The sequence below is a fragment of the Protopterus annectens genome, chromosome 3.part0 (assembly GCF_019279795.1).
Source record: "Protopterus annectens isolate FY-2018-M chromosome 3.part0, PAN1.0, whole genome shotgun sequence".
Taxonomy (NCBI): domain Eukaryota; kingdom Metazoa; phylum Chordata; order Ceratodontiformes; family Protopteridae; genus Protopterus; species Protopterus annectens.
Genome location: NC_056731.1, coordinates 1,846,828,989 through 1,846,849,734, shown reverse-complemented (window position 1 = coordinate 1,846,849,734; position 20,746 = coordinate 1,846,828,989). Strand labels below are relative to the sequence as shown.

Below are 20,746 nucleotides of genomic sequence, written 5' to 3'. Positions count from 1 at the left end.
ACACAACTTTCAGCCACTTTTCAGACACAATTAATATTTTTTTAATCACCGCAGCATTAGTTCTGCATTTGTTTATTCTACTTTTGTAAAACTGCTTTTTCTTCCTGGGATACACTTGCACCCTTGTAGTAATTTCAGTGTTTGAGTCTGCAGTCAGATGAATGTAAGGATGTGGAGGAGAGAATTGCAACTGAGAAATGCAAATGTGCTCTTGATGTTGTTAGTCTGTCTGTTTGCCAGGGGTATTTGTGCCCAGAAGTTGTTTCTGAAACTCTGGGGACTTTTCTACCTAGAAAAGGAAAAGAAAGGCATTTAGTGCTTTCATGTTTAACATTCACCAGTGACTTACAGTAATGTACTCATATGTTTGATAATTATGTAATTTGACTTTGCCTTTATCATTGTGTTTTTGCAGTCAGGGACAAAACCCTCTGTTTAGTAACAGCTTAAATATCTAAGGCTTTTTTGTCTTCTGAAAGGGTACTTTGCTGTGCAGTCTTGCTCATTGTATACACTGAGTTTTGTGTGGAAACACTTTGTGGCCATTTTGTTTACTTAGTAATTTCAGCACCTTTGTATTTTGGTGTGCTGTGTATGAATGGCACATGGTGATAATGGTAACAGATTGCCACTTAAGAGAATATATCAAATTTTGGCCATCCTGTATCTACAGTAAGATCAAGGGAGCTGTCCTGTGGATTTGTGGATTTGAGCATTTAAGTAAATTTGGTAGTAGCTGAAGAAGGTAACATCCTGGGCTCCTGACTACTTTATTTGTACTAACTGAAACAGTTTTGATGAGAGTCACTCTTTGTTACATTCTGCTGTGTTGTGCTGACTTTGTCCTCCCGTTAACCATAACCTCATTTACACCTGATCTGCAGTCTGCACAATATCAGTGCTCATCATCCCTATCGGGGACAGTTCACCCGTGACCGAGAACACCAACACTGCTCCCTTTGTGGCTGCAGCAGCAGAGGAGATCACTTTATTTGATGTGGCCATATCCACAGTACAGCAGCCTAGGAGGGAATCTCAAAATCATCACATTTCAGAGACAGCCCCTGATATATGTGGTATTAGGGCTCAATCAGCACAAGTGCAGGAATATGGTCCAAGCACAGTCCACTGTTTTCCATGCTAACCATGACTGGCTTTCATGAGGATGTCACCTCTTGCTACCAATGCCTGTGCAAGGCAAAAAAGTGTAGGAGTGATACCATGTAAGGTCTCACATGGACATTTATGGAGCACATGGCTTCCACATCCACCTTTTTGTGGACGATATCAAGTGCCACTCTCAGCATCCTGTCAGCAGTGTTGTCTGTGGTTTAAGTCAGATGCATACATGAGATGGTTGCATTGGGAAGCTGTTACAGTCTGCTTCTGTGAGTCTAGCAGTATCTCAGTCCATCACCCCAAATTGAGGGTGGTGACAACTGACGGCCTCCAGGGATAGGACACCTTGCCAACGGAGTCCATACAAGGCTTGTTCTGACAGTAGTGCAACATCCATTACAAGGCAGTACAGTGACCCCAGAAATTGATTATGTAGTGGCATTCCCTCCCATTTTGGGTCCTGTAGTGTTACTCCCTTTCTGTCTATGATACAGAGTATCCTTTTTGACAAGACTCCCCCATCCATAGTTCCAGTGATTTGATTTGTTGCAGAGGGGTTATTATGTCTGTCATAGGTTCACAGATAAGTACTAAGCTATCTGCCCTTGTGGGCCATTTTAAACCTAGCCAGTTTTCCTTTTTGTGTTTGAAATAATCTATCCCATTTGATTGTAGATTGGCCTTACCCATCCCATGGTTAATAATTATATGTTATCCCAATAAGAAAAAAAATGTGATCATACCATAGATAATTTGAGGGGACCCATGCACGGAATAAAGCATTTAGGAGCTGCTTCTGTCTAGGGGGCAGTCTTGGGGCAAATTTTCTGCTCCCCATCCATAGAGCTAAGTTACACCTGAAAATATGGATAGAGATGAACTTTGTTTTATGTGAATGGGGAGTATGTTTCAGAGCAGCAGTATCCTCTGCAAGGTATACCAGTCCTCCCAAAACATTCTGTTGATGTTGCAGAAGAGGTTTAGATCCCTAAACCAAGTATTTCTGATACCAGTTGACATATCAGTCAAAGTGCCTTAAAATATCCTGCCCATATCAAATATCATTGTCTGTTTTCTTTTTTGTACCCTTAAATCTATTTTCATATTACCTATAAGATTAACAGGCATATTAACCAGCAAATAACCTTGTATGCCCTGGAACATATAATATCTGATATTTGTAAATAGCATTTGCATATATAGCTATTAATCTTAACACCATGACATTTAACAGCAATCCAGAATTAGTACTCTGTCTGGTATTATTCTGTAAATATTCAATACATGAAAGGAAGTTAATCATTACATACAGTAGTAAAATGCCCAAACACCATGCAGCTGTATCACCCAAAATACACTGTATATATTGTTTCTGTTCAGTCTTATAAATTCATACATCTAATAGGATTATTATGTTAACTTTATGCTCATCACACCATTTTAAAATTGCTATTCATTTTTTTGTATTAATAATACTGTTTACATTTACAGATGTAAGTGTAAAAGTTATCCTTTGCCTTTTTTGCTGTCAGTTTTCCTCAGCAAATATTTTTTTTTCTTTTTCTGTCTGTCACATGGAAAACTATCGTTGTCACCTTGACATTCTTTATCCTTTAACTCCGCACCCTCTTCCCCTTCTTCAACTAATATTTTATATCTAGTTTCTTGTTCACAATTCTTTACTTGTGAGGTTTCATCAGGTATTTCATCTTCTTGTAAACTATCGCTTGTATTTAATTCAAACTCTCATTCTTCTGTTTCTTTGGTAGAAATATCCTGTTACACCTCACTGCATTCATACACATTAGCTTTTTATCTCTTTTCCTGTGGTTGTGTACATTCTAACCAAACATTTCCCAGAATATTGCATTTATAACACTTAATTTCACATTTTTGTGTGTGCAATTGCAAGAATTCAGTTATAGGTTCATAGGTAAGTACTAGGCTAACTGCCCTTGCAGGTTATTTTGAGCTTGACCAGTTTGCCTTTAAAGGTGAGAATCAAACTCTGTGCCTTTTGTCTGTTAGGTAAATACCTGAACCATTATTCCAACCCCATCCCCAATGTATGTTAATTCCATTCTCTAATTAATATTAATTTATGGATAGAACATAGAGACACATATGTTCACAGGTGCCTGTGAAGGTTCAGGATGGTAAAAAGAAAAAAAAAACTTTCCTGTGACTTTTCCAGTGAGGAAGATGACTTTTATATGACCCATGTAGATCATTCCTTCTTTGAGGGATCTGAAAATGGGGATACTGCCTCACAGTCTTTGGATTCTACTCAAGAAGGCAGCACCACTATATCTGTAAGAAGTCTGACCTGAACAGAGATTGCTGCTAATATCACCATTCAATTTTTTCTTGAAAATAAGGGACTTAGAAATTCAAGTATATAATTGGTATTGCAATCAAGAAAAGCTGGTTTTATTGCAAGTGATAGTAGTCTGTATCTGCTAGAACCAGAAAAGGATATTTCAATGTTGTAGAACATCCTGAAACAGTTTCATGTCTTTTTGGGATACAAAATTAATGGAGATAAAGCAAATGCAATAGCTGTAAAGTATGTACTCACACATGAATTGGTTTAGCAATACCCATATTTATAGGGACATGATAAAATTAAGTACTTAGGAGTATGGGTTAAAAAGGATTCTGTTATAGCAGCTAATGATATATGTGAAGAGACTAAACAAAAGATAATACAAAAACTGAGAAACTGGAAGCTCTGTTTTTATGGATATAGATAGCAAAATACAAGCTGTGAAAATGTTTTTAGTCCCTTTAGCTTTTTACACAGGTCAGGCATATTTTTATCAACCAGAGGAGAAGTTGTGGATAGCAAAGAGTTGAAGGATTTATCTGGGAGGGGAAGAGGGCAAGAGTCAAGCAAGATAATAGTTCCAAGAAAACGAACAATAATAGACTGGTAATAAGAATGCTGAAAGCACTACAGTTCACCGCACCACTCTTAGAAATAAATAATTGCTGTTTATTCCATAATAACGAACATACATAAAACACTAAGCGCTTTCACCCGGTTCCATACCGGGTTTCTTCAGAGTAAATATTTTATGGAGCAGCTTTTCTTAAATACTGTTAGCTAATTAATTGACTTACATTTAATGTGTTAATAGCATAATTATATAATTTGATACCATAGTAACTTGACATTTTTAAATAAAAAACTAAAAACACATTTTGATGAATATTTTTCTGTCCATGACAACACCAATACAAAGAATTAATACCTAGCATGAGAAATAATAAAATGACTAATAAACAACCTCATTTCAACATGAATAACTTTGTATAGACAGGTACTTAAATAAAAAGACTTCATAAAAAGCTTATCATAAAATTTCTATAATAAATATAATAAAATCAATTTATAAAATAAAATAAATATTTATATAATGAAATAAATATTTATATAAATATATATATGTATAAATATATAATTAATAATATGTTAAAAAAGAGAATTAAAGTGAATAAATATGTAAACTTTAAATAGTGTATGATTTCATTCTCAGAAAACTACTAATGGATATAAAATCATTGATGCCTGTTTTTTTATGTGCATCTAGCCTGAATTGCCAAAGACATTCCTTCATTTCTAACAAGTTGTTTATATCTCCTTCTTTAGTTGTGGTTTCGGGCACTCTATCAATAACAAAAAACAAAAATTTTTTGAAATTAGGACATTCCATACTGTGTGTGTATAGAGCATTTGTTGTTTTTTTTATTTTTAATGTCCCTATTGTGTTCATTTATTCAAAGTCAAGCAAGATAAGTTGATCCTTCCAACAAAACAAGGTTGTTTGGGGATTACCTGATTTGAAAAGCTATTTCAGAGCTGCACACTTAAGGCTCCTATTCATAGTTTTCTGCTTGTGCTATGTCTAGAAACTACAGAGTCAATGCTGCTATACATAGCACAAACAGAAAACTATAATTCAAAGCGGAAAGAGATGATGGTGAAACAAGGAAAGACTGGGATTTTGGATGCAGATCTTTAAGGAGAATAACAATAACCATACAGAATAGTGTATTCATAAAGCAGCAGAAAGTATTCCAAGACCTAAGCCAACATGAAAATAGATAAAGGAGATTCTGCTGCTAGGGATTACTGCAGTTAGGGGTACAGAAAATAGGCAAGAGAGGGCTGGAATTTACTGGAGAAAACTGGCAAAGGAACCAAAGTATTATGAGCAAATAATTATAGAGAGGGAAAGGTAATAGAATGGGAAGAGGCCGAGCACACATTTGAACTGCAGGCTTGAGATTGCCTTCCCTATCAAGGATTGACTTCAGTTTATAGGCAAAGAGAAAGGAATAGGGGGGATCATAAGTGAAAGCACTGGTCAAGTTTTTAGTAGAATCACAGAAACAGCTGTTAAAAAAGGGATGATCAGTAGGGCATTTCAAATATTGCATGATAACTTTAAGAATCAATAAGGGGAGGTTAGAAAGGATTGGGAAGATAGATGGAATAAGTAAATTCACAAAGAAACAATACAAGGATATATGTATGGCTTCCAGATATGCAGCAAAGTCTAGAAGAATTATGATCTTTGTCTGGAAGTGTTTGCATAGGTGTTTTTATACCCCAAGCAGACTCCAAAGACATTTTCCTCAGGTAGATTACAAATAAGAGAGGTGTGATGGTGAAGAAAGAGGTAACTGAGAACATGTTTTTGAGAGTGTAATGAGTTGGCAGAATTTAAAACTTCTCAGCAGACTTCTCTGTCACAAATACTGGGTGAACAAATTGATGTAACAAAGGAAGTAATTTTTTTAAGCTGTAATACAGCAGTGGAATTGCTTAGACATAGTAATGCTTTGCTGGGTTTACTTTTGGTGGCTGCAAAAACAGCAATTACTTGAAAATGGAAATCAAAGTCTAAACCAATTGTAGTAGAAGTAGTGAATATAGTAACAGAGATAAAAGAATTGGAAGTGGGATCTTTAGAAAAGGGTAGGAGTAAATTATATAGACTAAATGGGAATTGTGAGAACAATGCATGCAGAATAATGTTTTGGAGAAGGACTGAGCTGAAAGGAAAGCAGGAATTGAATGAGCTATTTAATGTTTGACGGGCAATGACTGTGTAGCAGATTATATGTGATGTATAATGTTTGCAACTGAAGCTATGCCAATATGGTCTGTTTTCTTTTTTGTAAATGTATGATTGCCTATGTCATAAGTGATAATTCAGTAAATATGTTTCTTTTTTAAAAAATGCAGTCTGTGTTATAAACACTTTCACTAATTTTATCATCCATTTATAAATCTGAAAAAAAAAATCTATGATTATATTAACTACCAAATAGTAGACTCCACCTGTAGTAGGAGACAATCCCATTTTAAGCACTGAATATAATTATTTATTTTATTTTTATTTTACATTTGTTGACCGGGCTAGTCTAACTGGATGTCCATTTTCAGTAAAGGCCTGGGAAGAAAAGCTCCAAAATTAAACTAATGTAACAGGAATAAAAAAGTAGTAAAGCAACATAAAACTAAAACATGTTAAATACACTAATGCTGTGGGCTAACATAGTAGAAACTAGCATCAAAGCGGTAAAGCAACATAAAACTAAAACATGTTAAATACACTAATGCTGTAAGCTAACATAGTAGAAACTAGCATCAAAGCAGTAAAGCAACATAAAGCTAACAGTGGTTAAATACAATGTTGCTGTAAGCTAACATAGTAGAAACTAGCATCAAAAGAAAAACGTGTGCAGGTTTTAGCAGTACAGTAGTTCTAGAAGCGTATATCTGAGGTATATAGGTTGACTTTGTTTTGTAGAAAAATAGAGAAGAAATGAAAGATTCTAGCTAATCATTATGCCTGTTCAGAATTTTACACATATATAACACAGATGGCATACATACAAAACTGACAATGCAAGTGCCTGGAACAGGAGTAGGGTTCCAAAAATGTATCATAGGGAGTTTCATGGTAAAAGAGAAGACTAGAACATTAACTTAGAAGAGGGTTTATCATCCCACTAGGAGGTTGTGGGAAGGGGAAAACGAACAGTATACTGTACAGTTTGTGTTAATTAGGGTTAATACATGGGCATAGCCATTGTGTTTTAAGGAGTAATTTTAGCTGGTAATTGAAGAGTGGTAATGATGAAAGTAATTGTAGGTTGCTGGGGAGCCTATTCCAAAACTTCCCCACGGAATTAGAGAAGAGGGAGTCTCCTGCTTTATTATGGGATTTTTGGATGGTTACTTGTAATTTATTTGCAGAGCGAAGGGTAGTAAAATTTCTATAGGGAGAGATTTTGCTACTGAGAATAGGAGTGTTGTTGGTATGAAAGAGTATCTTATGGGTGATAGTAAGTTGCTGAAATAGTAGCTGGTTTTGGAGTTCTAGCCATCCTAGCTATTTGAGATTTATACAGTGATGGGTTCTAAATGGTGAGCCAGTGGCAAATCTGGCAATGTTGTTATAGGAAGTTTCCAGTTTGTTTAGGTTAGATTTGGAAAGATTAGTATAAATAGGTGAAGCATAGAGGAGGACAGAGATCAGGTGGGTTTGGGTGAAGGTGGTTCTGGCTTCAGGGGTAAGGAAGGATTTTATCCTATAGAGTGAGCCAAGCTTTCTGTTAACCATTTTAATAGTAGTGTTAATGTGTGCATCAAAGTTCAGATTTTGATCAATTGTTATGCCTAAAAGTTTGGTGGTCAGGTCAGGTGCAATTACAGTACCATTGCTGGATTTAACAGTGAGATCAATGGGGGAGGGGCTTTAGTCTAGGAGTAAATATCAGTAATTTAGTTTTTTTGGCGTTTAGTTTGAGGCAACGTTGCAAGAACCATTTTTCAACTAAGTTAAATACTGTCTGCTTGATGGTTTGCAGCTCAACAGATGAGGTGGCAGAACACACTAGTGTGGAATCGTCTACATATTGTACAGGAATTAGGGAGTACAAGCAGTGAAATTTCTCAAACACAGGTTCACGAGATATCTCAGCAGGTGATCCTAATATCCTACAATCTTACACAAAGTAATACTAAAACCAGTCCTAGTAAGGTATTACAGCAGTTCAGAAACTTGCTCACCGAACGGTCGGAGAAATTATAGGGGGGTGTCAGACATCAGATATGCAAGGTCGCTACATTCTCTCTAGGTAAATTGCAGTAAGAGAAGCGCTTTTACATATCGTAGCTATTTACAGATATTAAGGGTAGAAAAGACTAACGTGGTTCATGTAACAGACTGGGTAGGAAAAATTAAGAAACTATACACATATTAATATTGCTGGTATAGCTAGTGGGAATAATGTAGTGTTGGCTTGTTCATTTTCCTATGCTCTGCACAACCTAATATAGCAGCTTTCAAAAGGCAGTAAAACAGGTATGCCCTTTAAGCGCACTAGAATACTAGATGTGTGAATACTGTAGAACCCCGCTCTGGACACAATCAGCTAAGCGAGGAAATAAATTGCATTACATTAAACCTTAAAGCAGTTATTCTGTTCTAGTGCAAGTCTTAAGCCTTAACACAATTATTATATTAATATGTAAATCACAGACATTGTAGGGAACATGAGAGTTATTCCGTTAGAACGTTCTGTAGACACATTTAAAAAACCTAAATTAACTTCCCAAGTGAGCAGAACAACGTAGAGTTCTGCGCTAGTTTATATGGGCAGATAGTAAGTAAATCACTAGATATAGCAGAGTAAAATATCAGGAAGTAAGCATTTTTTAAAATGGTTCAGAGTAAACAGGCAGAATGTATAAAAAAATAATCTGTTTAAACCCCTCTGTGTGTAGCACTAATTCCGTGCAGTCATTTACAGTAGAAAACTAGTGCACATATGGATATGCAGCTACAGTCAAAATATCATGTATATTCCTTGACTGTTTATTTATTTGTTTAATTATACTGAAATAGTTATGAAACTCTCATTACAGGTGGTGGAAGCAACAAAACCCTGCTTTGTCATATGTTTGGTATTAAATGTAGCTGCTATACACCTGCATCTTTGTTCTACCTCCTCTGTACAGGCTGAGCAGTATATTGTAGGCCGTATGGTATTGCTAATCTCCCACTAGCCCTATATCAGGAAAAGGTTTAAGTTTGCTATTTAAACCACCCAGCTTTATACAAAAAAATTAAACAGTTCAATATATAACTAATGAGCACCTCATACAATGTCATCACACACTTTTCACCTCCAAATATGGCTTCCCAGAACCAGTGGCCAAGGCCTTTGCAAATGTATTTATTTACTGATGTTTTCTTGATTGGCTTATAGGTTCATAGGTTCATGGGTAAGTACTAGGTTAGCTGCCCTTGTGGACCATTTTAAGGCTAACCAATTTCCCTTTTTTAACTTGAAATAACCTATCCCTTTTGGCTATAGATTGGCCTTCCCCAAATAATATATATAAAATAATACATATGTATAATAATACATGGCCTGCGTTAAAAATAATACATGGCCTGTGATTGGAATTGTGCTCCTAGTAATAGGACCACTCAGCACACCTAATTGTTTGCTGTCAGCCATGCTCCATGAGTGGTCCTTAGCCATCTCCATAGCCATTCCTTCTTCAAAGCTCCATTTTTTTCTTTGTATCCCTTAATGGAAAACAGCAAACTTCTCCAGTTATACCAGAGAAACTTGACTTGACCCTGTACAACCACAAAAAGAGGTGGACATTAATCACCAAAGACTCATTTTTTCAGACATACAGAATTATGGATAGTACCATATGACTTGTTTTGATTGCTCTGTCTAGAGGACAGAGCCCCCAGAAGAAATTCAGAGCCTCCAGAAGAAATTTTCCTGGATGGAGCTTTTGTAGGAACCCACCCACTCAAAACCATAAACTTGAAGGGAGATGCAGACCAGAAAATGGATCTTAATTTGTAATGCTTAAAAGTTATAAAGGCTTGGCTGATAAGTAAAAACATCATTAAGTGAGGCAGTCTGGGGTGGGAGGGGGGTGTAATTGCCATTATTATAAAGTAAAGTAACACCCCTCCTTAAAACCACAAAGGGTTTTACAGTGTTTCTAAAAGTAGCAGTCAGGGTTGAAAACCTCTTAGAACAAAATATAATCATTTGCAAATCATTACATTTTACTGTAACAGCAACTCCACAGCACACAAAGCAGAAATGAAGATGAGGCCTGTAGCTTTGAGATGCACCTTTCTGAAATCACAAACTCTAGGGAAGTGTCTTCCTTAGTGGAAGCAGGGGGTCAGCTGAGAATCTTTGTACATCAAAACATGGCTGCCTGGTCCAAAACTGTACCAGGAGAACATAGCTACATAGTGGTGGGAACTAGTCTTTTGCTACAGGAACACTTCCTTTGGTACCAAGAGCTGCTATCAACCTCTTTTCTAAAAAACACTTCAAAGCTTTGACAAAACTCCCAGAGCCAAAGGGACTGTTTACATTTCTGGATACTAAAATTCTGTAGTTTATGAGACTGCTCTGCTGTAAGCTGAAATTTAGTGCAACCCATCATCAATCTCACATCATATGCTGTCTGCAGTAAAGTTCTCACTACAGCACCACAAATGGTAATGCTAGCTAGGCCAGTGGATTGTGCATTCGCAATTATAACGTTCGCTCATGTAAAGGGATCGCGGTACAGTGCTGTTAGGGAAATACATCCTTTTCCTCACTGTAGTGCGATCTTGGAGTTGGAATATTAAGTTGGGGGGGTGTAGGGGGGCTTGCCCCCCTGCATAAACGGGATTTTAGGCTAGCTAGTTAGGGAGTTAAGGGGAGGGTGGGATTGCTGTTGTGTCGAAAATGTCGTGAGCAACATTTTCAACATTAACAGCTGTTTTCCGACATTAGGAACGTTCAGTATTGTGTACTTTCGACGAAACACTTAGCTAATAAGATATAAATATATAAAATGATGATAGTAAACCTACAGAGGATAAGGATGATGTTCATCATGCATACAGCTGCAGTCATTATAGATGGGTTATCCTGCCGTCAGGCGGGTCCTCGGTTGGCCGAATTCCAAAGTCTAGGTCCAGCATCAGTTGTCGTCGCTTCTTCCCTGACGTCAGTGCGGCAGGGGTACAAAAGAGGCAGCCGACGCCATTTTCTTCAGTCTTTCTTGCCGCACGATGCCCGAAGCAGAAGCAGTTCGCAAGTGCCGGTCGGCCAGCTCCTGAGATTTACGAAAGTATTTCAGCCGAAGTCTTCTTGAAAGCTAAGTACCCCGTTGGGGAAACTTTTCTTGCCTCAGACCGATGTCAGACAAAGTTAATAATTGCATTTTTTGTGGGAAGCAAATACCGCATAAGGATTTCCACTCTTTCTGTATACCTTGCTTAGGCCCAGACCACGACGTCTCAGCCTGACGTTTTTGTGCTAGATTCAATAAGTGCACTATAAAGCGCCGGGCTGAGTTCGCCCTTCATTATTTTAGCAAAAAATTTAATTATATCATGTCGCCGGATACTCCGACTCCAGTTTTGAGCAAAAGACGCAAAGATAAGGACCGACATCCGAGGTCCGCACCGACTACTGAGACCACGCTTAGGCCGACTACCAGTTCTCCGGTTCTCAGCGAGGCGCCTACACAGCCCCTGAGTACCGATGACACTTCATTACCGGTGACTACAGTACCCGAGGTCGCAGGCTCCTCGGACCCCATTCCTCCTGCAGATACTGACACCACTCTTGGTGGGGAAACTCAGAATTTAGACAGGCCTGCCATTTCTCAAGGTGTCTTCAGGCCTTCCTCCTTCTCTATTAAAGCTTTCACTAAATCTAAAGCAGCCATGAAATCCAAAAAACAGGGTCCTCAGACCTCCTCTCAAGGACCCCTGCCTAAAAAGCAAATGCTTAATTAAAATGGCTGAGGATCTGATTACTCTTATCAGGGGTTCCCAACCCCCCTCGGACAAAAGACCCAGATTAGAGGAAGACTACCCTTCCTCAGATCAAGCTTCTATTACCTCAGAACACTCTGAGGACCAGGATTACGCCTATTCACCTTTTGAAGACTCTGATGCTGAGGAGTCTGTTCCCTCGGTCTCCCCCCCCAGAGGACTACTCTTTGGGGAAACCCTGCATACATTGAGGGAACACTTCCACTGGGAAGGCCAAGATTACTCAGATTCCAAGAAAAGGCTCAGGGAATTTATTTTGCTCCCCCAGCATAGGCCCCTGGCTATCCCTCCTGTTTTGGATATATTGGATGATGTGTACACAGAAGCCAGCTTTAATCCAGATTCTTTACCTCCAGCTTCTGATAAACCAGACAGGTATTACCAGGTTCCTGATTCTCACCAGTTCCTATATAAAAGCCATACTGCTGACCCAGAAACTATTTCACAGGGTCCCAAGGGAATTAAGGCCTCTACTGCTAAAAACCCATTACCTCCAGAGAAGGATTCCAGAGCTTTAGAAAGGTGGGGGAAAAAGGTGTACACTTCGGCCACTTTAACTATGAGGGCATTAAACTGTCAATTCCACATGCTAAAGTAGCAACAGTTTTTGTTATCTCAGTTGAAAAGCAAAATGGCACAACCAGAACAACCAGATTTAAAAGAGTTGCAGGATTTGTTGCATGGTGCAGAGCAAGTGGGTAAACATACCTTGCAGTGTGGTTTTGATGCTTTAGAGGCCTCATGTAGAGCTGCTGTTACAGGGTCTGTTATATGTAGGCATGCTTGGCTCAAAGAGCAAACCTTACCAGATCATGTCAAAGCAAAGTTATTAGATGCACCACTTCAAAAGGATGTATTGTTTGGAGTTAAAGCTGAGGAGGTACTAAAGAAAATGGAGGAAAAAGCGAAATCAATGCAAACAGTGAAGAATTTCCTGCAGGTACAACCTCCACGTTCCAGCAGAAACTGGCCTTCAAAAAATTGGTCCTTTCCAGCCACGGACAGACCTCAAAGGGGCAGATACAGACGCCCTAGGGGTAGAGGGCAACCTCAAGGATCTTTCAGAGCCAGACAGTTGCAAGCACCAACCCAAAGAGGTGGAGAAGACAGATCACAGTCATTTAGAAAACAGACACAATGACTCCCCCCTACACCTGCCAAGCAAAGCTTTAATGGCAGCACCTTTGGGTGGAAAACTGGCATTATTCTCAAAAAATTGGCATATTGTTACAGAAGACAAATGGATCCTGGACATTATAGACAGAGGCTACAGATTCCACTTTTAAACCCTTCCAAAAATGAGAGGGATGCCAAACCTGCCACAAAATCAAAGGGCAGAGGCACAAAAACAAATTTCCGCTCTCATGGACATGAAAGCGATTCAAGAGGTACCTGCAAAAGAACAAGATCAAGGGTTTTATTCCAGACTGTTCCTGGTACCAAGGAAAGACAAAGATTGGAGACCTATCTTAGACCTATCCATCCTAAACACATATCTACAGGTGCCAAAATTCAAGATGCTCACATTACAGCAACTTCTTCCCATGCTGGGCAAGGAGTCTTGGCTGGTAACATTGGACCTCAAGGAGGCATACCTGCATGTCCCTATCAGACAAGATTGCAGAAGATACATCAGATTTCTTGCAGGTTCAACCCATTACCAATTCAATGCATTGCCCTTTGGCTTATCTACTGCGCCCAGAGTGTTTACGAAATGCCTGGCATCAGTAATCGCCTTCTGCAGACTACAAGGAATACAAATCTACCCATATCTGGATGACTGCCTGATCCAAGCGGACAGCAAGGACATTCTATTGCAGCACCTGGCGTTTGTAATAAAACTGTTGAACTTCCTGAGATACACAGTCAACAAAAAGAAATCAAAGCTAATACCCTCTCAACAAATACTTTTCCTGGGTGCCAGCTTGAACACAACCACCCAGATGGCCTACCTCATGCCAGACAAACAAGGGCAACTGTCTCAATACTTCAGCAAAATGGCAACTTTCACCAGGCTAACTGCAAGGAAAGTCCTGCAGGCTCTGGGATTCATGGCATCTTGCATCCTACTAATCCCATGTGCAAAGCTGCATATGAGGAAACTTCAGTGGTACCTAAAAAACTTATGGTCTCAACACAGCCACAGCTTGGAAACAATTATACCACTCATTCCATGCCTTCAAAAGGAATTTTTGTGGTGGGCTCAAGCATGCCAAAGAAACACAGGTCTCCCTTTCTGTGTACCTCAAGCAACTCAAATCATCACAACAGACGCCTCAGATTATGCCTGGGGAGCACACATGACAGATCAGTGCATTCAGGGAAAATGGTCCCAAAAAGAGAAGCACCTGCACATCAACCAAAAGGAAATGCTAGCCGTGCAAAATGCCATTATGACCTTCAAAGACCAACTGCATCCAGGCCAGCTATTGATATGGACAGACAACACCACAGTGATGTGGTACATAAACAAACAGGGGGGAACTCATTCTTACCCCCTGTGCAGGCAAGCCATGACCCTATGGAACACAGCACTGGAATTGCAAATTCAACTGCAGGCACAATTCCTGGCAGGGAAGGAAAACACACTGGCAGACAACCTAAGCAGAAATATGACAGATCCACACGAATGGAAGTTGCATCCTCAAGTTTTCACAATGATAACTCAGGCATGGGGACAGCCAGACATAGATCTCTTTGCTACCCACAGAAATTACCAGTTGAAAAAATTTTGTTCAAGGACCTATCATCCACAGGCCTGGAAAGTGGATGCACTCTCTTTCAATTGGACAACATTGACAGTTTATGCCTTCCCTCCTCTTCCTCTGCTGCCCAAGGTTCTATTAAAAGCCAGAGCAGAGAGGCCGCAAATGATTCTCATTGCTCCAGACTGGCCAAGACAACACTGGTATCCGCTCCTGAAGAGCCTGACACATTCCCCACCATGGATCCTACGTCTAGTCCCTCTTCTGCTGTCCCAGCACAACTACAAAACCCTTCAAAGCCATCTCAAAACCCTAAATCTAGCTGCATGGAGAATTCCTTGATTTCCCAACAGACTCTCCTCTCCAAGGAGGTACAGGATGTCATCTTGGAGGCCAGAAGACCTTCTACTAGAAAAGCCTACTCCGCCAAATGGAAAAGATTTTGTGCCTGGAATCAAGAAAAGGGCCAGAATCCTTGGGTAATAAATATACCTCAAATTTTACAGTACCTAGCTGAGATGTTAAACAGTGGACTTTCCTTCTCCTCCATCAAGATCCACGCTTCAGCCATTTCTGCTCAGTACAACACAGATCCTCCTTTATTCTCACATCCTCTCTTAAGGCAGTTCCTCAGAGGGGCAAAAAAATATGAAACCCTCAAGGAAACCTCCAATACCTGCTTGGGACATCAACTTCGTATTGGAAAAGCTGACCCTTCCTCCCTTTGAGCCAGCATCTTCAACAGAACTACAATACTTGTCATGGAAAACAGCCTTTCTTCTGGCTATCACCTCAGCACGCAGGGTTTTGGAGATACAGGCCCTCATGGCTGTGCAACCATTCATCATTTTCCATCAGGACAGAGTTTCCTTACGAACCAACCCTACCTTTATGCCAAAGGTAGTATCCAGTGTAGCCTTGAATCAGACTATCCACTTACCTACCTTTTATCCAAATCCACAAAACAAAGGGGAAAGACTACTACATTCCTTGGACATTCACAGACAACTTTGTTATTATTTGGACAGGACAAAGCCATTCAGGAAATCCGAGCAACTCTTTGTGTCCTATGCTACAGGTGCTCAAGGAAAAGCTATTTCCAAACAGACAATTTCAAAATGGATAGCCCACTGCATACGCTTTTGTTACTCATTTCATGGAAAAACTGTGCCTGCATGCATCAGATCCCACTCCACCAGGGCCACAGCTACCTCTGCAGCTTTCCTCAGGGGGGTTCCTACCAAGGACATTTTGGAAGCAGCCACTTGGAGTTCAGTGCACACTTTCTCCAAGCACTATCACCTTCCACTATACTCTAAATCTAGAGCGGGTTTTGCCACAGCAGTCTTGCAGGGCATCCTCACTCCTCCTAGTTCCACTTAGTACCTACCACCCTTACTTAGCTTTGGGATTCTTCCCATCTGTAATGACTGCAGCTGTATGCACGATGAACATAGTACAGTTTTGTACCTACCATAAATGTAGATGTTCGAGTGCTCATACAGCTGCAGTCCAGGTTACCCCCCCTCCGTTCCCTCTTAGGACAGGCCTTATGACAAACACCTTATCATACAACCTATTTGAGGTATTCTCTTATGGTGTATTTGCTTGCAACTACTGTTTTTTGATTATTCTATTTTACATGTTTACATAACTTTATATTTTGCCTTCCTTCTGGGGGCACCTGACATCTGGGGCAAGAAAAACTGAAGAAAATGGCATCGGCTGCCTCTTTTGTACCCCTGCCGCACTGACGTCAGGGAAGAAACAACGACAACCGACACCGGACCTAGACTTTGGAATTCGGCCGACCGAGGACCCTCCTGACAGCAGGACAACCCATCTGTAATGACTGCAGCTGTATGAGCACTTGAACATCTACATTTATGGTAGGTACAAAACTGTACTTTTCTGCTTATCTCCATTGTTGAGTGATGTTGGACTTAGTATATTTAGTGATGTAGGGCTGTTTGGGTGCATTTGTTTGGGGCTTGCATTTCTGTAAAAGTATTACTCTTAATTTATTTTGTTTTCAGTATATTAGGAGTTTATTTATTTGTGTAGATGGAATGGGTTTCAGTGAAAGTTACTTTTGTTGGAATGACCTAAACTCGTAAAATTCCTTAACCAGTATTTTGTTATCTGTCTATCTTTTGGTAATTTGTTAACTGGGTTACCTGTCTATTCCTTTTCAGCCATGACCAGGGCCATAACTTTAAATGTAAATACAGAGTGTGTGTGTGTGTGTGTGTGTGTGTGTGTGTGTGTGTGTGTGTGTGTGTGTGTGTGTGTGTGTGTGTGTGTGTGTGTGTGTGTGTGTGTGTGTGTGTGTGTGTGTGTGTGTGTGTGTGTGTGTGTGTGTGTGTGTGTGTGTTGTGTTTACACATGAACATTTAGTATAGATTTAATATAGTCAATAAATTATGATGAAAGTATCTAACTGGAAAAAAGCAGTCCTTATTTCGTGCTTAAAGTTGTTTCAGCAACTTACTTAAATCAGCCCCATGTTCTTGATTGAAATTACCAAAATGAAGGAAAACATCTTCAACATCTAATACAAATACAAAGACACTGTAGATGCTATATGTGAAGGGCTCATGAGTTTAGGAAAACTGCTCAACTTTTGTCTCATTCAGGAATGAGAAAGAAGGCCTGATTCTTGGATCTGTCTAAATGTTTGGTCCATTATATGTCATTTTGCTATGACAATTATAATACCAGTCTGCAACATGTATACCTGGCACTTCCTGCTAGGATAACAACATCAGCACTTAACATCAGAAATGTTTTTGCACAGTGTATGTTGGACGCCGCATTGTGGACTACATTCCCCAAATTTATCAACACTACAAGCTGGAAGTTCAGTACAAAGATAGGACATGTTTTGGCATGCCTGTGCTACAGGGTATCCTGCAAATAAGCACCTTCTGTGGGTATCCAAATACTACTTGTGAATCTACCCATTGTTATGGTTTATTGTCATAGAGATACTCCATGAAGAGGGAGAACATGTCTGTTAAACGTGTAGATATTAGAGAAGTCTGTATAAAATTGAAGCTACCTTGCTTCCATCCTTGTAAGAGAATTGTATTTCATTTTATATAAATATTTTATTTAGAATGTTTTACAATTGTTCTTGGACTGTTTGTGTTAGCTACATTATTTTTCAAAGGATAATGGTGTGCAAAAAACGCCATTTCCTGCAAGCACCAGAAAGGGCTTGAAGAGCTTAAAAAAGGTTCTAGTAACACTGGCTACGTAAGGGAGCCTTGCAGACCAACTATGGTTCCATAGAACATTGCCCTGAGACCAACTTTGGAGGACAGTGTAAAGGTGAGTATACCCAGAAGTTATGATTTACTATTATAGTGACATTTCATTAAATATCTAGTTATACAGTAAAAAACAGAGAAACTAGTGGTCTTAAAACTTTGATGAGCTCAGCCACAATAATTTCCAAAAATCATGAAACCTAGGTAGTGTTCCAAAGCAACAAGACTTTACTTGTCACAAACTTTGCAAGAATAATTGTAAAACATTCTGAATAAAATATTTATAAGAAAATCAAATACAATTCTGTTAGAATGATGGAAGCAAGGTAGCTTTAAGTTTTATACAGACCTCTCATCTAATATCACAGTGACAAATAAAGGGTTGTTGCTTTGGAACACTACCTGGGTTTCATGATTTTTGGAAATTATTGTGGTTGAACTCATCAACAAAGTTTTAAGACCACTAGTTTCTCTGTTTTTTTATTTTTTCTTCAACACTTGTGGTGATGAGATTGGAACTAGACATCTTCTTGTGCTTGTTCATTTTTTTATAGTTTTACAGTAAGCATCGTGAGTAACAATACCTTTCTCTTTGAAGGCTTCATATGAAAAGGACATAGTACTGTGCAGGAATGTCTGTAACAAATCAATGAGTTGCTTGTAGGCAGTTATCTCTCTCTCTCTAAGTCAGTGAAGTATGTGTTTCACTGTTAGAGGATTCAAATAACCTTTCCATGTGGATGTCTATATATCTTACAGTTTCTTAGCAGTTGACAATCTCTTCAAGTTACCTCCCACCTCAAGGCACTTGGACTCATTAGTAAAGGTCCTTTACACCCACCCAAAAGAAGTGAAAGCAGCACACTGAGCCTTTTTTGTTTGGCCACCATTAAGTTAGCATGTGCAACACTACAATACTTTACTGTATCAGCAGTTAAGGCACCAGATACTTCCATTTCATTGAGGAGAGTCTTTAGGTCTACTGGCAGTGTACTATTCAGAACAACCTTTTATCAGGAGTACTTCTTCCAAGACTACAGGAGCAGTTGGCATCCCCTGTCAATATACAGAGGTGTCTGTCACATGAAAGGAAATAGACTTTTTCATATTTCAGCAAGTAGTGCATCATCGGGGTGTGAGAGGTGACCCATTTGCCACACATCTTAACATCTTAACAAACATATCCAAACTTTTGCTTCTTTGTTCATTCTAAAACCCCATTTCCACTGTTAAGAAACTGACATTCTTTTTTCTATGTAAACGTTTTGGAATTTTTGTAACTTTAATGGCAATTTTATCCTCAGGCCTCTGCTGCAAATGGGTCTGAGTGCCCAGTTGGACCGTCCTGTTAAACAAAAGGCAATAAAAAAATATATAAATAAATAAATAAACATGGTATAGTAAGAAAAGTGGATACTTTTTAATTTGCATGGTCTCATACTCCACCATATTTGTTTCTTCCATTCACATTCGTTCAGAAAGTCCTACTTAAAGCAAATCTGATTCTTAGAGCTCCATTTTGAGCAAGGCCACCAGTGTTTTCTCTTTTAATGCAGTTAACCATTCCTGTTGTATGACTTCTGATTCTACATAAGTAATTACTTACTCAACTGCAGGGCAAAGTGCTGCTACTATGTCTCAAGTGTCACAGCTTTTCTGCTTAGTTGATAGACATGTACTTCTTTAGAATGCTTCTTTTTCCACTTAAATATCAGTTATTCTACAACAAATTAAAATACATGATACCAGAGAGTGTCTTATCTTTATAAGTTTCCTGCACATTTTCTGAAGAAATTTCAACCCTTTCAATTTTCAATTTCCGAGTAGGTCAACTTATTTAACCATGTGTTTGAATCCATTATGATATATTTTGCTATCAAACTACATTTCTCTGAAATCTCTTTTTCTATTCCAGTGTTCTCTTAAATTACAACAACCTTATGCTAAGACCTTCTTAAAGGATATTCTGCATTTAAGACCAGCATGAAGACATACCGCACCTCCGTGGAACTTTAACTTCATGTTGGAAAAGCCAATTTATCCATCTCGCCTTGGAACCAGATGGTTCAATAACCAATAAATGCCTTTCTGAGAAAACCTTTTTTCCTAGTTGCAGTAACCTCAGGCAGAAGGGTGCAGAGTAATAAGCTTTTTGATGTGTAAGCCACCATGTATGCTACTCCATAATGAAATGGTGTCACTAAAGACTAATCTTTCTTCATGTTCAAAATTATCTTTACTCTCTATTTCAACCAGACTGTTTAACCTCTTTTCTTATTTACAAACATTCATAATGGAGAAGAGCATTTATTAAATACATGGGATGCTCAGAGTATGGGAGACTCATTCCTTTAAAAAACAGATCAGCTTTTTCTTTCCTTCAAGAGTGGTATTAATATTTTTTTCATTTCTCTTCTGTGACACTGCCTTGTACTTTATATACACTTTCATATGTTATTATTCCTTCAGACAATGAATTTTCTCGACCTTGTTCCACAAAATACAGCGCTCTCTGCAGAAAATGCTTGTTTTTTTTGTTACAAAAGTAAGACTCTTGTGACATGGTTTATGATTACAGACAACCTTTGCACTGACCTGCCTTGAAGATTTGTTGTTTCTATTCTGTACTGATACATCATAGACTAGGATCCATGTGTGGCTGAACTGTGAAGGTTATTCTAGCCCATACATTATTACAGTGAGATTACCGTTTTACAATTTTTCTAGTGCAGGACACCAGTTTGCAGAG

At 38.9% G+C, this 20,746-nt stretch overlaps 1 protein-coding gene across 1 annotated transcript in view; it reads left to right on the top strand.

Moving 5' to 3' along the window:
• Positions 1 to 20,746, top strand: part of OBSCN (obscurin, cytoskeletal calmodulin and titin-interacting RhoGEF) — a 4,979,884-nt gene that overhangs the window by 4,631,151 nt on the left and 327,987 nt on the right. The window lies entirely within an intron of this gene.